The sequence below is a fragment of the Grampus griseus genome, assembly GCF_964374135.1.
Source record: "Grampus griseus genome assembly, chromosome: 4".
Classification (NCBI taxonomy): Eukaryota; Metazoa; Chordata; class Mammalia; order Artiodactyla; family Delphinidae; genus Grampus; species Grampus griseus.
Window position 1 is genome coordinate 29,866,483 of NC_138997.1, and position 13,345 is coordinate 29,879,827.

The 13,345-nt window shown below is 44.0% G+C and overlaps 1 protein-coding gene and 1 pseudogene across 5 annotated transcripts in view; one reads left to right on the top strand and one right to left on the bottom strand.

Annotated features, from left to right (window-relative positions):
• SH3D19 (SH3 domain containing 19) overlaps positions 1 to 13,345 on the bottom strand; it is a 178,863-nt gene that overhangs the window by 124,373 nt on the left and 41,145 nt on the right. The gene's annotated exons all lie outside the window — the stretch shown is intronic.
• On the top strand, positions 9,377 to 13,340 carry LOC309821771 (serine protease 48-like; annotated as a pseudogene). Its single transcript has 5 exons — positions 9,377 to 9,428; positions 9,707 to 9,866; positions 11,361 to 11,635; positions 12,747 to 12,909; positions 13,107 to 13,340. The product of its transcript is annotated as a serine protease 48-like (transcript).

Here is a 13,345-nt window from a genome sequence, read left to right on the forward strand (position 1 = left end):
AATAGGCCAAGGGGATTAAGAGGTACAAACTTCCAGTTATAAAATAATTAAGTCACAGGGATGTAATGTACAGCACAGAAAATAGAGTCAATAATATTATGGTAATTTTATATGGTGACAGATGCTTACTAGACTTACAGTGACCAATTCATAATGTATATAAATGTTGAATCACTATGCTGTATACCTGAAACTAATATGATATTGTACGTCAACTGTACTTCAATTAAAAAATTAAAAGGAAATAACAACTACAAAAAAGGAAATTAAAACTAAGATTTAAATATAAATCCAAGGTTTATTTTTAAAAGGTCTAACTATACCATGTTATAGTCAGAGACCATAAGATACATATGTCAAGTGAAACATACATTCTGGAAGAGCCTGAGACATTAGCTCACATCAGAACCATGGTAGTCTCTTAGTTGTGCCATCCAATTTAAGATAATTAATCTGTACAGAGACCATGTTTCCAATATTGGATTGAAATGTTAACCACGTGTCAATGGGTATGGCTGTGTCTAAAACACAGCCATAGAAAACACGACAGGTGAACAGGAGCAATCTCTATTAGATAGAATTCAAATATATACAAGAATAAACTTCTAAGGAATTTTATCACTGCTGAACTTTCTGACTTTAAGTCTTAATACTAATATATTAATATTAATTCGTTCAAGTCGAGTAAATAGTGCAACAAGACACAGTTCCCTGTTAATTTGTTTTCTAGGGAAAAACTAAGGGGACCTCGCTATATGGCAAGATTTCAGATGAAAGTTCTACTACAGGAAAAGGGACTCCTCCCTTTGAAGTGTCAAGTCTGCAAGAGAACAAATCCAGTACAGAGATGGGTTCTTTTCACCCTCCCGGCTTTTAGTGATGACTGTACCCAAGGCTCTGCTAGATAGTCCTAGGACAGACATACCTGTTCCCTGTGAAAGATCATAAAAGTTCCTGGTGTGCTCTAGTTGAAAAGTCGTCTAAATTCAGATTTAATTGGATGGATTTACACTGGCCCAATGCAGTCTTATGAGTCTTTCTCTGAGACCTGAACCATTCTCAGTTCCCAAAGAGTTTAAAGATTGGGGGACTTCCCTGGTGGTCCACTGGTTAAGACTCCGTGTTTCCACTGCAGGAGGCATGGGTTTGATCCTTGGTCAGGGAACTACGATCCTGCATGCCGTGCGTGAGGCATGGCCAAAAAAAAAAGTCATTCGAAAGATTGGGATGAAGTTACCTGGAGAAGGAACAATACAGAGAAGGGCTGGAAAGATATATGACTTTAGAACTGTCTTGGAGGCAAAATAAATAATTAAAATAAAGCTGAAAATATAAACAGTTTTCCCTGGTGGCAACTGTTTTGGTAGATTATTTTTTAACTCATGTTTTTAGGAAAAATTTCTCCATCAGATTAAGTAGCTAAAGCAAAGCTACAAAAGGCAAATATCCTAACAGCATGTAAAATTTGAATATGAAAATGAAAACTCAACTCCAGGTATCCATCTAGAGGAGAACTGAAAACATTTCTATTTTTCAGGGTTTCAGGTGTTTTGGGACAATGTTTGAGTTAAGGTTGCGTTGTATGCTCTCAATAAATGAAGATAAAATGATTACATTCTATTTGGGGCTAATCCAATCACCTCAGATTTTCTTTGCAATGATGATGTTCAGTAGTGGTAGGAGTAATGCAAATATAAACACTCTTATCACCATCGGTAGGAAGGGGTATGATCTTTCTGAAGAGCAACATGGGCCTTTAAAAAGTTTACGGCTTTTCCATAAAAACAAATGAAATAATGCCATTTGCAGCAATGTGGATAGACCTAGAGATTATCATACTAAGTGCAATATGTCAGAAAGAGAAAGACAAATACCATATGATATCACTTATATGTGGAATCTAAAATATGACACAAATGAACTTATCTACAAAACAGAAACAGACTCACAGACATAGAGAACAGACTTGTGGTTGCCAAGGGGGTAGGGAGTGGGGGAGGGATGGGATGGACTGGGAGTTTGGGATGAGCACGTGCAAACTATATATTACATCAATATATAGAATAGATAAACAACAAGGTCCTACTGTATAGCACAGGGAACTATATTCAATATCCTGTGACAAACCATCATGAAAAAGAACTTAAATATATATGTGTAACTGCCTCACTTTGCTATACAGCAGAAATTAACACAACACTGTAAATCAATTATACTTCAATAACTTTTTAAAAAAAGTTTATGGCTTTTTCTCCAAAATGCTACTCCTAAAGATCTATCTTCAGGAGAGAAAAGTGAGGGAAATTTCCATATGAAGATAATTATTGCACTGTTCTTTATAATAGCAAATCCAAGTGATCAACAATAGAGGAATGACAAAATAAATTCTGACACATTCATACTTTTATAAGCTAGGCAGTTATTATCATATTCAACATTTACTGAGTGTCAGGCACTTACTTAAGTGCTTTACTCATTCAGCCTTCACAAGAACCCTATGAAGCAAGTTCTCTTATTTACTGGTCCCACTTTACCGATCAGAAAAGAAAGAAGTTGCGTTACTTTGCTGAGGTCACAAAGCTAGGTCCTGGTACTGGGATTCCAAGCCAGTCCAGCTACAGAGCCCAAACTATTCAGCATATACTACATTGCTGTTTTGTATGTTACTTTTCAAATGTGATACTGAATTGTATTTTATAATTTTTCTTCCAACGATTTTTGTTTCAATATTCACAGCAAAACTGATCTGTTTTTCTTTTAGGAGAAATATCTTTTCCTTGTTTCAATATCAACGTTATTTTCCCTTCATAAAAAGGAATATGGAAAATTTCCCTTCATTTTCTATCTTCTGAAACAGTTTAAAATCATATTGGTAGGGAGGGTGGGAGGGAGGGAGACGCAAGAGGGAAGAGATATGGGAACATATGTATATGTATAACTGATTCACTTTGTTATAAAGCAGAAACTAACACACCACTGTAAAGCAATTATACCCCAATAAAGGTGTTAAAAAAAATCATATTGGGATGATGTGTTAAGGTGTGACAGATGTGCCTTGTAAACCTGAAGGAGAGGGAAGGGAGGGTAGTTATTTAACAGCTTTATTTCATCAATAATAAATTTTCTTTCACATACTTTCCGTTTCAATAAAAAAAATTAACAGCTTTACGGAAGCATAATTTACATGCCATAAAATTTACCTGTTTGAAGCGTACAATTCAATGATTTTTAGTAAATTTACAGAGTTTTGCATTCATTACCACAATCATTTTCAAACATTCCCATCACCCTAAAAAGATCCCATCTGCCCATTTAGAGTCAATCCCTGCTGCCATCTCCTGCCCCTCCATTTAATAGTACAAGTCTATAACCTTAATGTTTATGGAAAGATGCATCTATTTTATATGGATGAAATAAAACAGTAAGAGTCAAATCTTGAGTCGCATTGCATTATCATGTGACTATATTATATTAAAAAGTTCTTTACTTTTGAGACAACAATGTGGTGCTGTGCACAAGTGGTATAATTTTCTCATTGCTCATTAAAGCTACCTGGTACTCATGGGAAAAAAGCAGTATGATTGTTCTCATTTTCCTATCTTCAGTACTGAGACTTCCAGAAACACTGATTCTTAACAGCCCCATGGGCAGCAAGCAAATACTAAAATATGATCGCCCTGCCTTTTGACACATCAGAGATTGCCATTCTTCTTTATTGCACGTTAACCTTGTTCTCTAACAATAAAATAGTTTTAAATAATTTTCATTTTCTTAATTTCTATTTTTCCCCTAATAAGAGTCTGGCTATTTCTAAACTGGACAAAGTGTTTTACCCATAATGTTCAGGAATTTAGGGCTGAGAATCAAACCCAGCTGACCAGAAGTCCAGCCAATATATTTTTAGTTAGGATTAAGTAGAAATTTCTTTAATTAGGAAGCATTAGTGTCATCTGATTTCTGATCTTTGCTTCAGAGTTCTCCCCATACAATAGGGAACATTTAGTAAAAGATTAAACTTAATTTAACATGAAAATATTTTTACATGTTCAAACATGCATAATCCAGTCAGGAGATATTTAGATCTAAGATTAGCAAAACTTCTTTGAGCATCAAGAATTTCTTCCAATGATAAAAATCAACAGAAAATAGACTCCTGGAGAAGTTGAAAGAGCACTGACTTTGGAACCATAAACATGGGTTGAAATCTATCTTGGTCCTCACTCTGAAGGACTCAGGGAAAGTGAAAGGAGAGCCACGGATCTCTGCGTGCTCCTGATAAGCCTAACATTCACTGCCTTTCCAGCATAATCCGCCTTTAGAACTAACTGATCTTTTCACCCAGCCTCAGATGCTACTTCTGTGGTCCTCCCTGGCCTCGGAATCACCCAGAACTGCACCCTCTCCATGATCTCAATGTTAAGCATCTCACCTTCCCAGAACATTAATTATCTCTCTTCCACTCCCTATAGCAAAAATGCCAATTCCACTATTTTTCAACACCATTAGGATTTATAATCCACTGATTTTTACCTTGCTTTACTCTCTGCACACCACCTCCCTCATTCCTTACTTCCCTCCTTTCCAGCTGAAGTTCCTGATTTATCATTATAATCACTCTCTTCTCCCTCGCTCTTCACCACATGCTAGTCAGAAATCCTTAACCCGGTTACAGTCAACCTTCTGCCCTCTCTATGCCTCCACCCATGTTACTGAACACTGCTTGTGAACACACAACTATGCCAATTTCACTTCCTATTCAAGAGGATCCTTTCTGTGCTCAGCAGTCACACTACTATTTCTCTGGTCCATTCATCTCCCACACTCAGTTCACTCCTTCTTAAGCCCTCGACACCTCCCTTCCCATCCTCGGCAGATGATGTCTTTCCTAGTTCACTGAGGAAATGAAAGCCATCAGCAGACCACTTCTACAACCACATCTCCCACCAGCTGGCATCTGTGCCCACATGCTTGCTTGTGCTCTTATAGGAAAGACCAGTCTGTGCTCCAATCTAAGCATCCTCACCCCCAACTAGTGAGTTAGGCTCCGTCCCCTCCTGTCTGTCAAGGACACCACTTCAGTAATTCTCTCACTTTCTCTCCTGCATCATCGATTTCCCCCCCTTTCCTGGATAATTCCATCAGCACACAAACAATGATGTAATTTCTCTCATCTTAAAACAAAACAACTAAAAACTCTGCACCACCCAGGTTCTTCTGCCAGCTGTGTCTCTACTTCCTTTAACAGCAAACCTACTCTTAAAAATTGCCTATATTTGCTGTCTCCAATCACTCTCCTCTTTCTCTTGAATCCATTTCACGATACCAAATCCAACGGTCGGTTCTTCATGGTTTGCAGCATTTGGCAGCCAATCACTTCTTCCTTCTTGAAACACTTTCTCTACATACTTGGCTTCCAGAATACTTCTGTCAGTTCTCTGCCTTCCTCTCTGCTTTCCTCTCAGTCTCTTATTGCTTCCTGCTTATCTCATCCCAACTTTGGTGTGATCAGTCCTTAAAACTCACAGAGGGTTTTATTTATGTTCACTCCCTAGGTGACCTTATCTCATCTCTTGGCTTTAAATACTATGACATGCTGACAGCACCCTAATCTAGCCCTTCAGTTTGTGGAATCTCCTCATTCCAGAATGGTATATTCAACTGCCTAGAGGACATCTCCAGTTGGATATCTATCAAGCATCTTTTTTTTTTTAATATTTTATTTATTTATTTTTGGTTGTGTTGGGCCTTAGTTGCGGCACTCGGGATCTCCGTTGCGGCGTGCGGGACCTTTCGTTGCGGCGTGCAGGCTCTTCCTTGCGGTGTGTGGGCTTCTCTCTAGTTGTGGCGGGTGGGCTCCAGAGCGCATGGGCTCTGTAGTTTGCGGCACGTGGGCTCTCTACGTGTAGTTTGAGGCATGTGGGCTCAGTAGTTGCGGCGCACGGGCTTAGCTGCCCCACAGCATGTGGGATCTTAGTTCCCTGACCAGGGATCGAACCCACGTCCCCTGCATTGGAAGGCGGATTCTTAACCACTGGACCACCAGGGAAGTCCCTATCAAACATCTTAAACTTAACATGCCTATGAATGAACTTCTTGTCTACCCCTCAACAACAACCTCCCCCTACTGTGCACCCCATCTCAGTAAATGGATAGCCTACACTTCTGGGGGCTCAGGCCAAAAACCTTGGAGTCATTATTGACTCCTACCCACAACCAATCCATCAGCAGGTCCCATTTGCTCTGCCTTTAAAATGCAACCAGATCTGCCACTTCTTAACCACTTCTGTCTCAATGGCCCTGGTCCAAAGCCACCATCACCTCCTGCCCAAATGACTGCAATAGTTTTCTGACTGGTCTCCCTGCTTCTACCCCTGACCATTCTCAATCCAGTAGCCAATAGGATCCATTTAAAACTTTAAGTCAGGTCAAAATGTTGCCCTTCTACTTAGAACAGAAACCAAAGGCCTCACAGTAGCCTATGAGGGCCCATGTGGTCTGGCCTTGTTCCCTGTCTGACCTCATTTCCTATCACTGGAGCCCCTGGCCCACTCTGCTCTAGCTTCAGTGTTTCTCAAATATCCCAAACACACCCCTGCTCAGGAACCTTGTAAGTTATGCTGTGTGCTTCAACCCCTTTATCCCAGATAACCCTTTGGCTCACTGCCTCTCTTTCCTCAAATTCCTGCTCAGAAACCACCTCAGCAATGCCTCCCCTGACGGCTCTATTTAAAAGTGGTGCCTAGCCCAGCATCCCTACCCTGTTTTACTTTTCTCCAAAGAACCTGTCATGATCTGACCTAAAATTAGAATATAAACTCCATGATGAAGGGCTTTTGCTATGTTGTTACCTGACTATTCTAGAACAGCACCTGGCATGGGCACTGAGAACATGACTGCTACATAAATGAGTGTTGACCCTGGACCTGGGAGGCTGCCAGAGCATGGAGGCAGATTTCTAGACAACAAATCAGAAGACTTAGATTTAAATCTGATTACTAGATTAGGAAATAGAAGCAACACCCAGCTTTGCTAGTGAACAGTATGATACAACTTGTTAAGTCATTTAACCTCCAAGAACCTCAGTTTCCTCAATTATAAAATAGAAATGAAAACATGCTTCTCTCACGGAGTCAATGTGTGGATGAAAATGTTATGCGAATGTAAAATACTGTCAAGCTTCTGTAACTGATCACGTTAAACTGTTTAGAATCAATTTAACATTTGTAGACACTAGTTCATTGTTTTTGTAAACCAAAAAAAAAAAACTTGAATTATAACAAAGATTTTAAACAGTCCTTCCTGCTCTAGAATTTTTAATTGTCTACACTATTAATTATACACATTAGTTTTTTTTTTTTTTTTTTTTGCCGTACGCGGGCCTCTCATTGTTGTGGCCTCTCCCGTTGCGCAGCACAGGCTCCGGACGCGCAGGCTCAGCGGCCACGGCTCACGGGCCCAGCCGCTCCGTGGCATGTGGGATCTTCCCGGACCGGGGCATGAACCCGTGTGCCCTGCATCGGCAGGCGGACTCTCAACCACTGTGCCACCAGGGAAGCCCTAATTATACACATTAGTATCTTAATACTGGTGTCTAACTTCTAGCCTCATGGCTATAATTATTTTTGTTTTCTATTCTGAGACCTTATCTATTCTCTTCTAAATAGAGACAGAAGAGATTTGGTATCTTGAGGTCTTTGGTACTTGCATTTGGCTCTGGAACTGCCCTTCCTACAGCCGACAACCAGGCAAAGCTGAGGTGGGATCTCATAGAGGCAGCAATAAGAGCCAGCTTCCTTAGGAAATAAAACATCACTAAAATGTCAAGACAGTCCAAAAGGTATCCAGAGAATGTGGACCGCACCGAAGCACAGCTGGCAAGAGAGGCATCTGAAAGCGGCAAGAGACATCTTCTCTAAATTCTACTTTTATTTCAAATTACATAACGAGAAATATCAATACTTCTTTTAAGTTAGTTTAGTTCTTCACAGAAATGACTTAATCGTGATTCAAAATGATGGCATCGCCATTCAGTGAGAGATAATGTAAAAAGCAAGAAATGTTTCTTAGTCACCTATAAATGTGCTTTTTATAATATTGTAACAAACTCATTGAATTAATTGCCAAGGGGGAAAAGTTATCTCCTGACTAAAGAATATGGTTCCTATTATCAGATGATGTGAGCTATATAGTTCACCTTTTTTTTTCCCCACACCTTGATCTTGAAAGCTTCAAGTTAAATAAATTTTCGATTTCAGTAACTGTAATAATCCCATTCTCCATATTTGCAAGTATAAGCTCCCCCTTACTCCCACAGGCCTTCTAATCCCGTTCATTTTATGTACCCATGATGCCCTCCTGTGCCAAGCAACAGGCATGGAACGTTAGAGTCTCAATAGCTGTCTCATCATTGCCATGTTTTTAAAAACAGCAGCAACACTTGCTCAGCACTTAGGTTCCGTGTCTTGTCTAACTTGAAAAGTTCTCAAAACCAGTCTGTAGCGGAGCCAGGAAAGAGGTTCAACACTCTGGACCAGGACCAGGACCCAGCGCTCTGCCCTCGGGTCTCAGAGCCACCCGCCCCTCCTTTTGTAATGAACAGGGTACCAATCATAAGGCAAAACCTCCAGGATTACATCCTTACTCCGCTTCTCTCGGACTAGACTGTCAGCTCCTGGGAGGCAGGCACCCCCATGATTCATGCCCCTTTATAGGTCCTGCTCCTTGTACACAATAAACATCCAATAAATATTCTCTGACTTAGGGAGGCAAGGAACCAGTTACAATAGGTAGAGATTGAAGCAGAAAAGGGAAAGTGAGAAAGCAGGACGTATTGGTCAGCTAACTGGCTTATTTCCTCTTTTTTATCTTCTCCTGTCAGTCCTGTAGCCGTTCTCGAGGCCCAGGACTCGGGGCAGCCCTCTGCACAGCCCTCCGTGACCCAAGCTCAGGGACCTGCCCTGGACTGTTCACCCTCGGCCGGGGGGCGGGGGAGAAGATGGGAGCAACTAGGGCAAGTCCCTGAGATGTGGCAGACGGGGCAGAGGGAGCCTATGAGCCTGGCCTCGGCCCACACCAGGGTCTCTGCACTGCGTGAGCCCTATTCCTTCCAGCGCCCTCCCCCAACGGCCCCTCCTCCACCCGCAGGCAGGAAGTCCAGGCACCCTGCTCTGCCTCGGGCCCTAGCTTCGCCCCCTGGGTCCTGCAGCTGTACCCTGCAGTATCTGGGCTGGCCAGGGTGAGGACCAAAGAACAGGAGGGGGCGAAGCCGAGGACCAGCTAGGAGGTGAAGCTGGCCCTGCTCCTCTCCTCCCCGGCGGGCCTCGCCCTGGGAGCCTGAGTCCAGACGGCAGGAAGTGCTGGCTCTGAGGACAGAAACATGGGCCCTGCGGGCTGTGTCTTCCTGCTGCCCCTTCTGCTGGGGATCTCAGGTGAACCCCTGGGGTGAGGAGAGTCCCGGGAGGGGGCTGCACAGGGCCTGGGGTGTGGGCCGCCCTCGGCAATAAGAAGCCATCCTGGGTGTCCCCACGGTCCACCTTTCCTCTTCCTAGGCACAGATGACCAAAGAATCTCGTGAAGTCAAGTAAGGCGCCCCAGCCAGGGCCAGCATGGGGGGGGGGCGGGGGGATGGGGCGAAGGAGGAGGGAGGAGGGGACACCAGTGTGGGGAGGGGGCAGGCCTCCCAGGACTTTCTCCTCTTTGTCCGCAGTCTGTGGGCGGCCCGCGGCCTTATCTGGCACTGCCTCAGGCACGGAGGCCAACGTGGGGCAGTGGCCCTAGCAGGTCAGCAACCGCCAGGGCTTGTTTCACATCTGTGTGGCCACCCTCATCTGAAAGCAGTGGGTACTGACGGTGGCAAGCTGCTTCCGGTGAGTGCGGAGCCTTGCTTCGGGCAGACCCATCAGGGACGAGGGTGACTGAAGCTCCTGGGCTGGGGACAGAGAGTCGTTCACCTTGCATTGCCCGATACAGTATCTGTGCCTAAGAAGTGGGTCCAAATGTTTCCTGCCCTAGCTCTCAGTTCAATACGACTACTCTTAGACTTCGGGTATCTTTACGTTTGACAATCATCTTGACTGAAATGAGTGCCTAGAAAATGTCACACACACACCCCACCCCCCATCTAATTCTTTACCCAAGGAGACATTCCCCAGGGGGAGCCACTCCCTCTACTGCATGCCCACATCCGCATACCACTCTGGATGCACGGTTCTGAGCCCTCTTCACTCTCCCTAGGTGGCCTCATCTATTCCCATGGTTTAAAATGTCGTAGATTTGTTAACATCGCCAGCTCCGAACTCTAATTCTGATGCATTTCCATTCAGATATCTCACTGGTATCTCAAAGATGATGTAATCAAGAGAACTACAATTCTACCACCAGCAATATCCCCAAACCTTTTCTCTCCCTTTCTTCCCATCTCATTCAACAACACAGCCAGCTGCTCAAGCCAGAAGTATGAAGCCTCACTTTCCCTCACCCTTCATATTCACTGCACACACCAATTCTTCAGTTTTACTTCCACAGAATACTTTGACTCCAGCACACATGTTCTGGACCACTGCAATAGCAAAATAAGTTTTGCTACCTTCATACACACAACAAAGTGATTTTTTTTTTTAAGTCAGAGGCAGGATCGTGTCATTCCCCCCTTCCAATCCTCCAGTCGCTGCGCAAGCACCTAGAAGAAAACCTATTAAGCTATGAATTGCCAGGTACCTGCTCATTTCCCTAACATCATCCCATTCTACTCCAGGTATACTTCAATTCCTAGAGACTTCCAAGCTCTTTCTTACGCTCAGCGCCTTTGCACACGCTATTCCCTCTGGAATGCTCTTCCTTATAGCTCTTCTCATGGCTGACTCCCACCTTGTGGGACTCAGTTGAAAAGTTACCTCTTCAACGAGACCTTCCCTGATCACCAATTCATAGGCTCTTCCCCCATCTTTTGCTCTCTACCTCAAAATTCTGTTTTCTTCATAAAATTTATCACAATTTAAAATTCTATACCTGTTTACTTGTGTGTTCTCTCTCTCCCTCCCTCCCTCTCCTCCACCCTCTCTCTTTCTCTCTCTCTTTCTCTCTCTCACACAAACACACACACACACACACACACACACACACACACACACACACACACACACACACACACACAATCCTTGAGACCAAAAGCCCTGTGAGGGCCAGATCATGTCTAAGTTTCATTTATATTTTCAGGAGATGCTCAGCACTTATTGAAGGAACATATGCTTAGGAAGAGCTAGACGAAAAATACAACCTCCAGAACTCTGGGCTCTGCTGTGACACTCCATGACAGAGTCACAAGAAACCCACGGTACTTGCTCTGCTCCTCTTCTTCTCAGGTCTAAGGACACCAGAAAATACAAGGTATTGGTGGGGTCACTTCAGGTCTCTGGTCACCAAGACTCCAAAACGACGATCATCCCCGTGTCCAGGATTATTCTCTACCCCAACTTCCAGAGAAATGCATCCAGCGCCACTGCTGTGGCAGAACTGGCCCACCTGCTTTCCTTTGGCCCCACTGTCCTGCCCATCTGCCTCCCATCATCGGCAGTCCAGCTGAAGAACTCAACCTCCTGCTGGGTGACTGGATGGGGCAATTCTGGGATATCCCAATGTGAGGATAAGTAGACTTTCTGAGCTCTGTTTCCTCCACTGACAGTCCCTCCCCCTACTCTCTATCCCACTCCTGGCACCAGATGTGGTGCGCTCTCGCTCTCCGGAAATTAATCCGAGGTACTGCAGACTTCAGTTCTCCTCAACCCCCAGGTTTCCTCTGCCTCCTTCATACTTCTGCTGCTGTAATTGCTTTGCTTATCTACATCTGCTTCTGCTCTTGTTTCACAATACTACTAAGACCTTAAAAGTGAAAAGGACAGGGCAATGAATTTAAGGAGAGTTGTTAGTTCTCCTGCGGCACCTGGGTAGAGTGTATGCGGGTAGGTGGGTAGGGGGAAGCAGACACAAAGATGGATCCAGGAAAGTTAAGAGGGCTCAGCAGGTCCCAAGTCAGACTAGGAGAGTAAGGCTACATGTATCAATAGTCCTTTTTTTTTAAATTTTATTTATTTTTATTTTTGGCTGCCTTGGGTCTTCATTGCTGCATGCAGGCTTTCTCTAGTTGCAGCAAGCGGGGGGTACTCTTGCTTGTGGTGCACAGGCTTCTCATTGCGGTGGCTTCTCTTGTTGTAGAGCACGGGCTCTAGCCACGTGGGCTTCAGCAGTTGTGGCGCGTGGGCTTCAGTAGTTGTGGCGCACGGGCTTAGTTGCTCCGCGGCATGTGGAATTTTCCCAGACCAGGGCTCGAACCCGTGTCTCCTGCATTGGCAGGCAGATTCTTCATGACTGTGCCACCAGGGAAGCCCTCAATAGTCTTGATTCTTCTAAATCTATTAGATCCACCTTCTTATGTTCTATGGAATATAAAAATATATTCCAAAGCCAAACAACTTAATGCTACATCTTTCATGATTTTAGGTTTTTCTGAATCAGAAGATTCTTCTGTTTTTTGTGGTACAGCAGGAGCAACTGCCATCAGTCTTGTTCAGACCCAGGGAACTCAGCCTTTAGACCATTTGCCAAACCAGAAATCAGAGTGCTGCCTGTTATGGGGGCAGAAACTTGAAATCAGAGCTATCCCTGAAAATCAAAGGCATGAAAGCTATTTCCATAGCTGAAAGTTGCTTCCTCATTTTTTAAGACAACTTTGACTCTTTTTGACCTTACAGCTATGAAACCATCTTATACACTGAAGGAGCTAAAAGTACACCTCAGTGATCTCCAGACATGCAACAACCGCTACAGAAAGAAAGCTTGTTGCACAGAGTTGAGCCCATCAGTGAAGCCGTGATCTGCTCCAGGCTCCCAGTGGGGCAGACAGATCAGTGCATAGTAAGAATCCATCCTACAGGCACCTTGCAGAGCCCTTCCATTCCCCAGTGTGCTTCCTCCATGTCTCGTAGCTTCGGGGTCCTTGCGTGAACCCAGGAGTGTCTGGACAGGCCCTAACTCCACTGCTCTTGGCTAAATTACTGGAGTCTCTCCCTTTGCCCCGTGCATGGCCCAGCCATCTTTCCTCTCTCCCCCAGGGCAGTAGAGGAGATCCCCTGATGTGTAAAGTGGAGGATTTCTGGGTCCTGGCAGGAGTGGTGAGCTGGGAATCAAACTGCATCGGAATCAATGAGCCTGGAGTATTTACAAACATCAGTTTCTGCAAGTCTTGGATTGAGAAGTCAGCCATCTCGCACGCTGACCTCAGGCCGGACTTCTCCGGGCTCTTCCCTGTTGTGCTTCTGCCTCTCATTTTCCCAGGGCTACCCTAACTGGA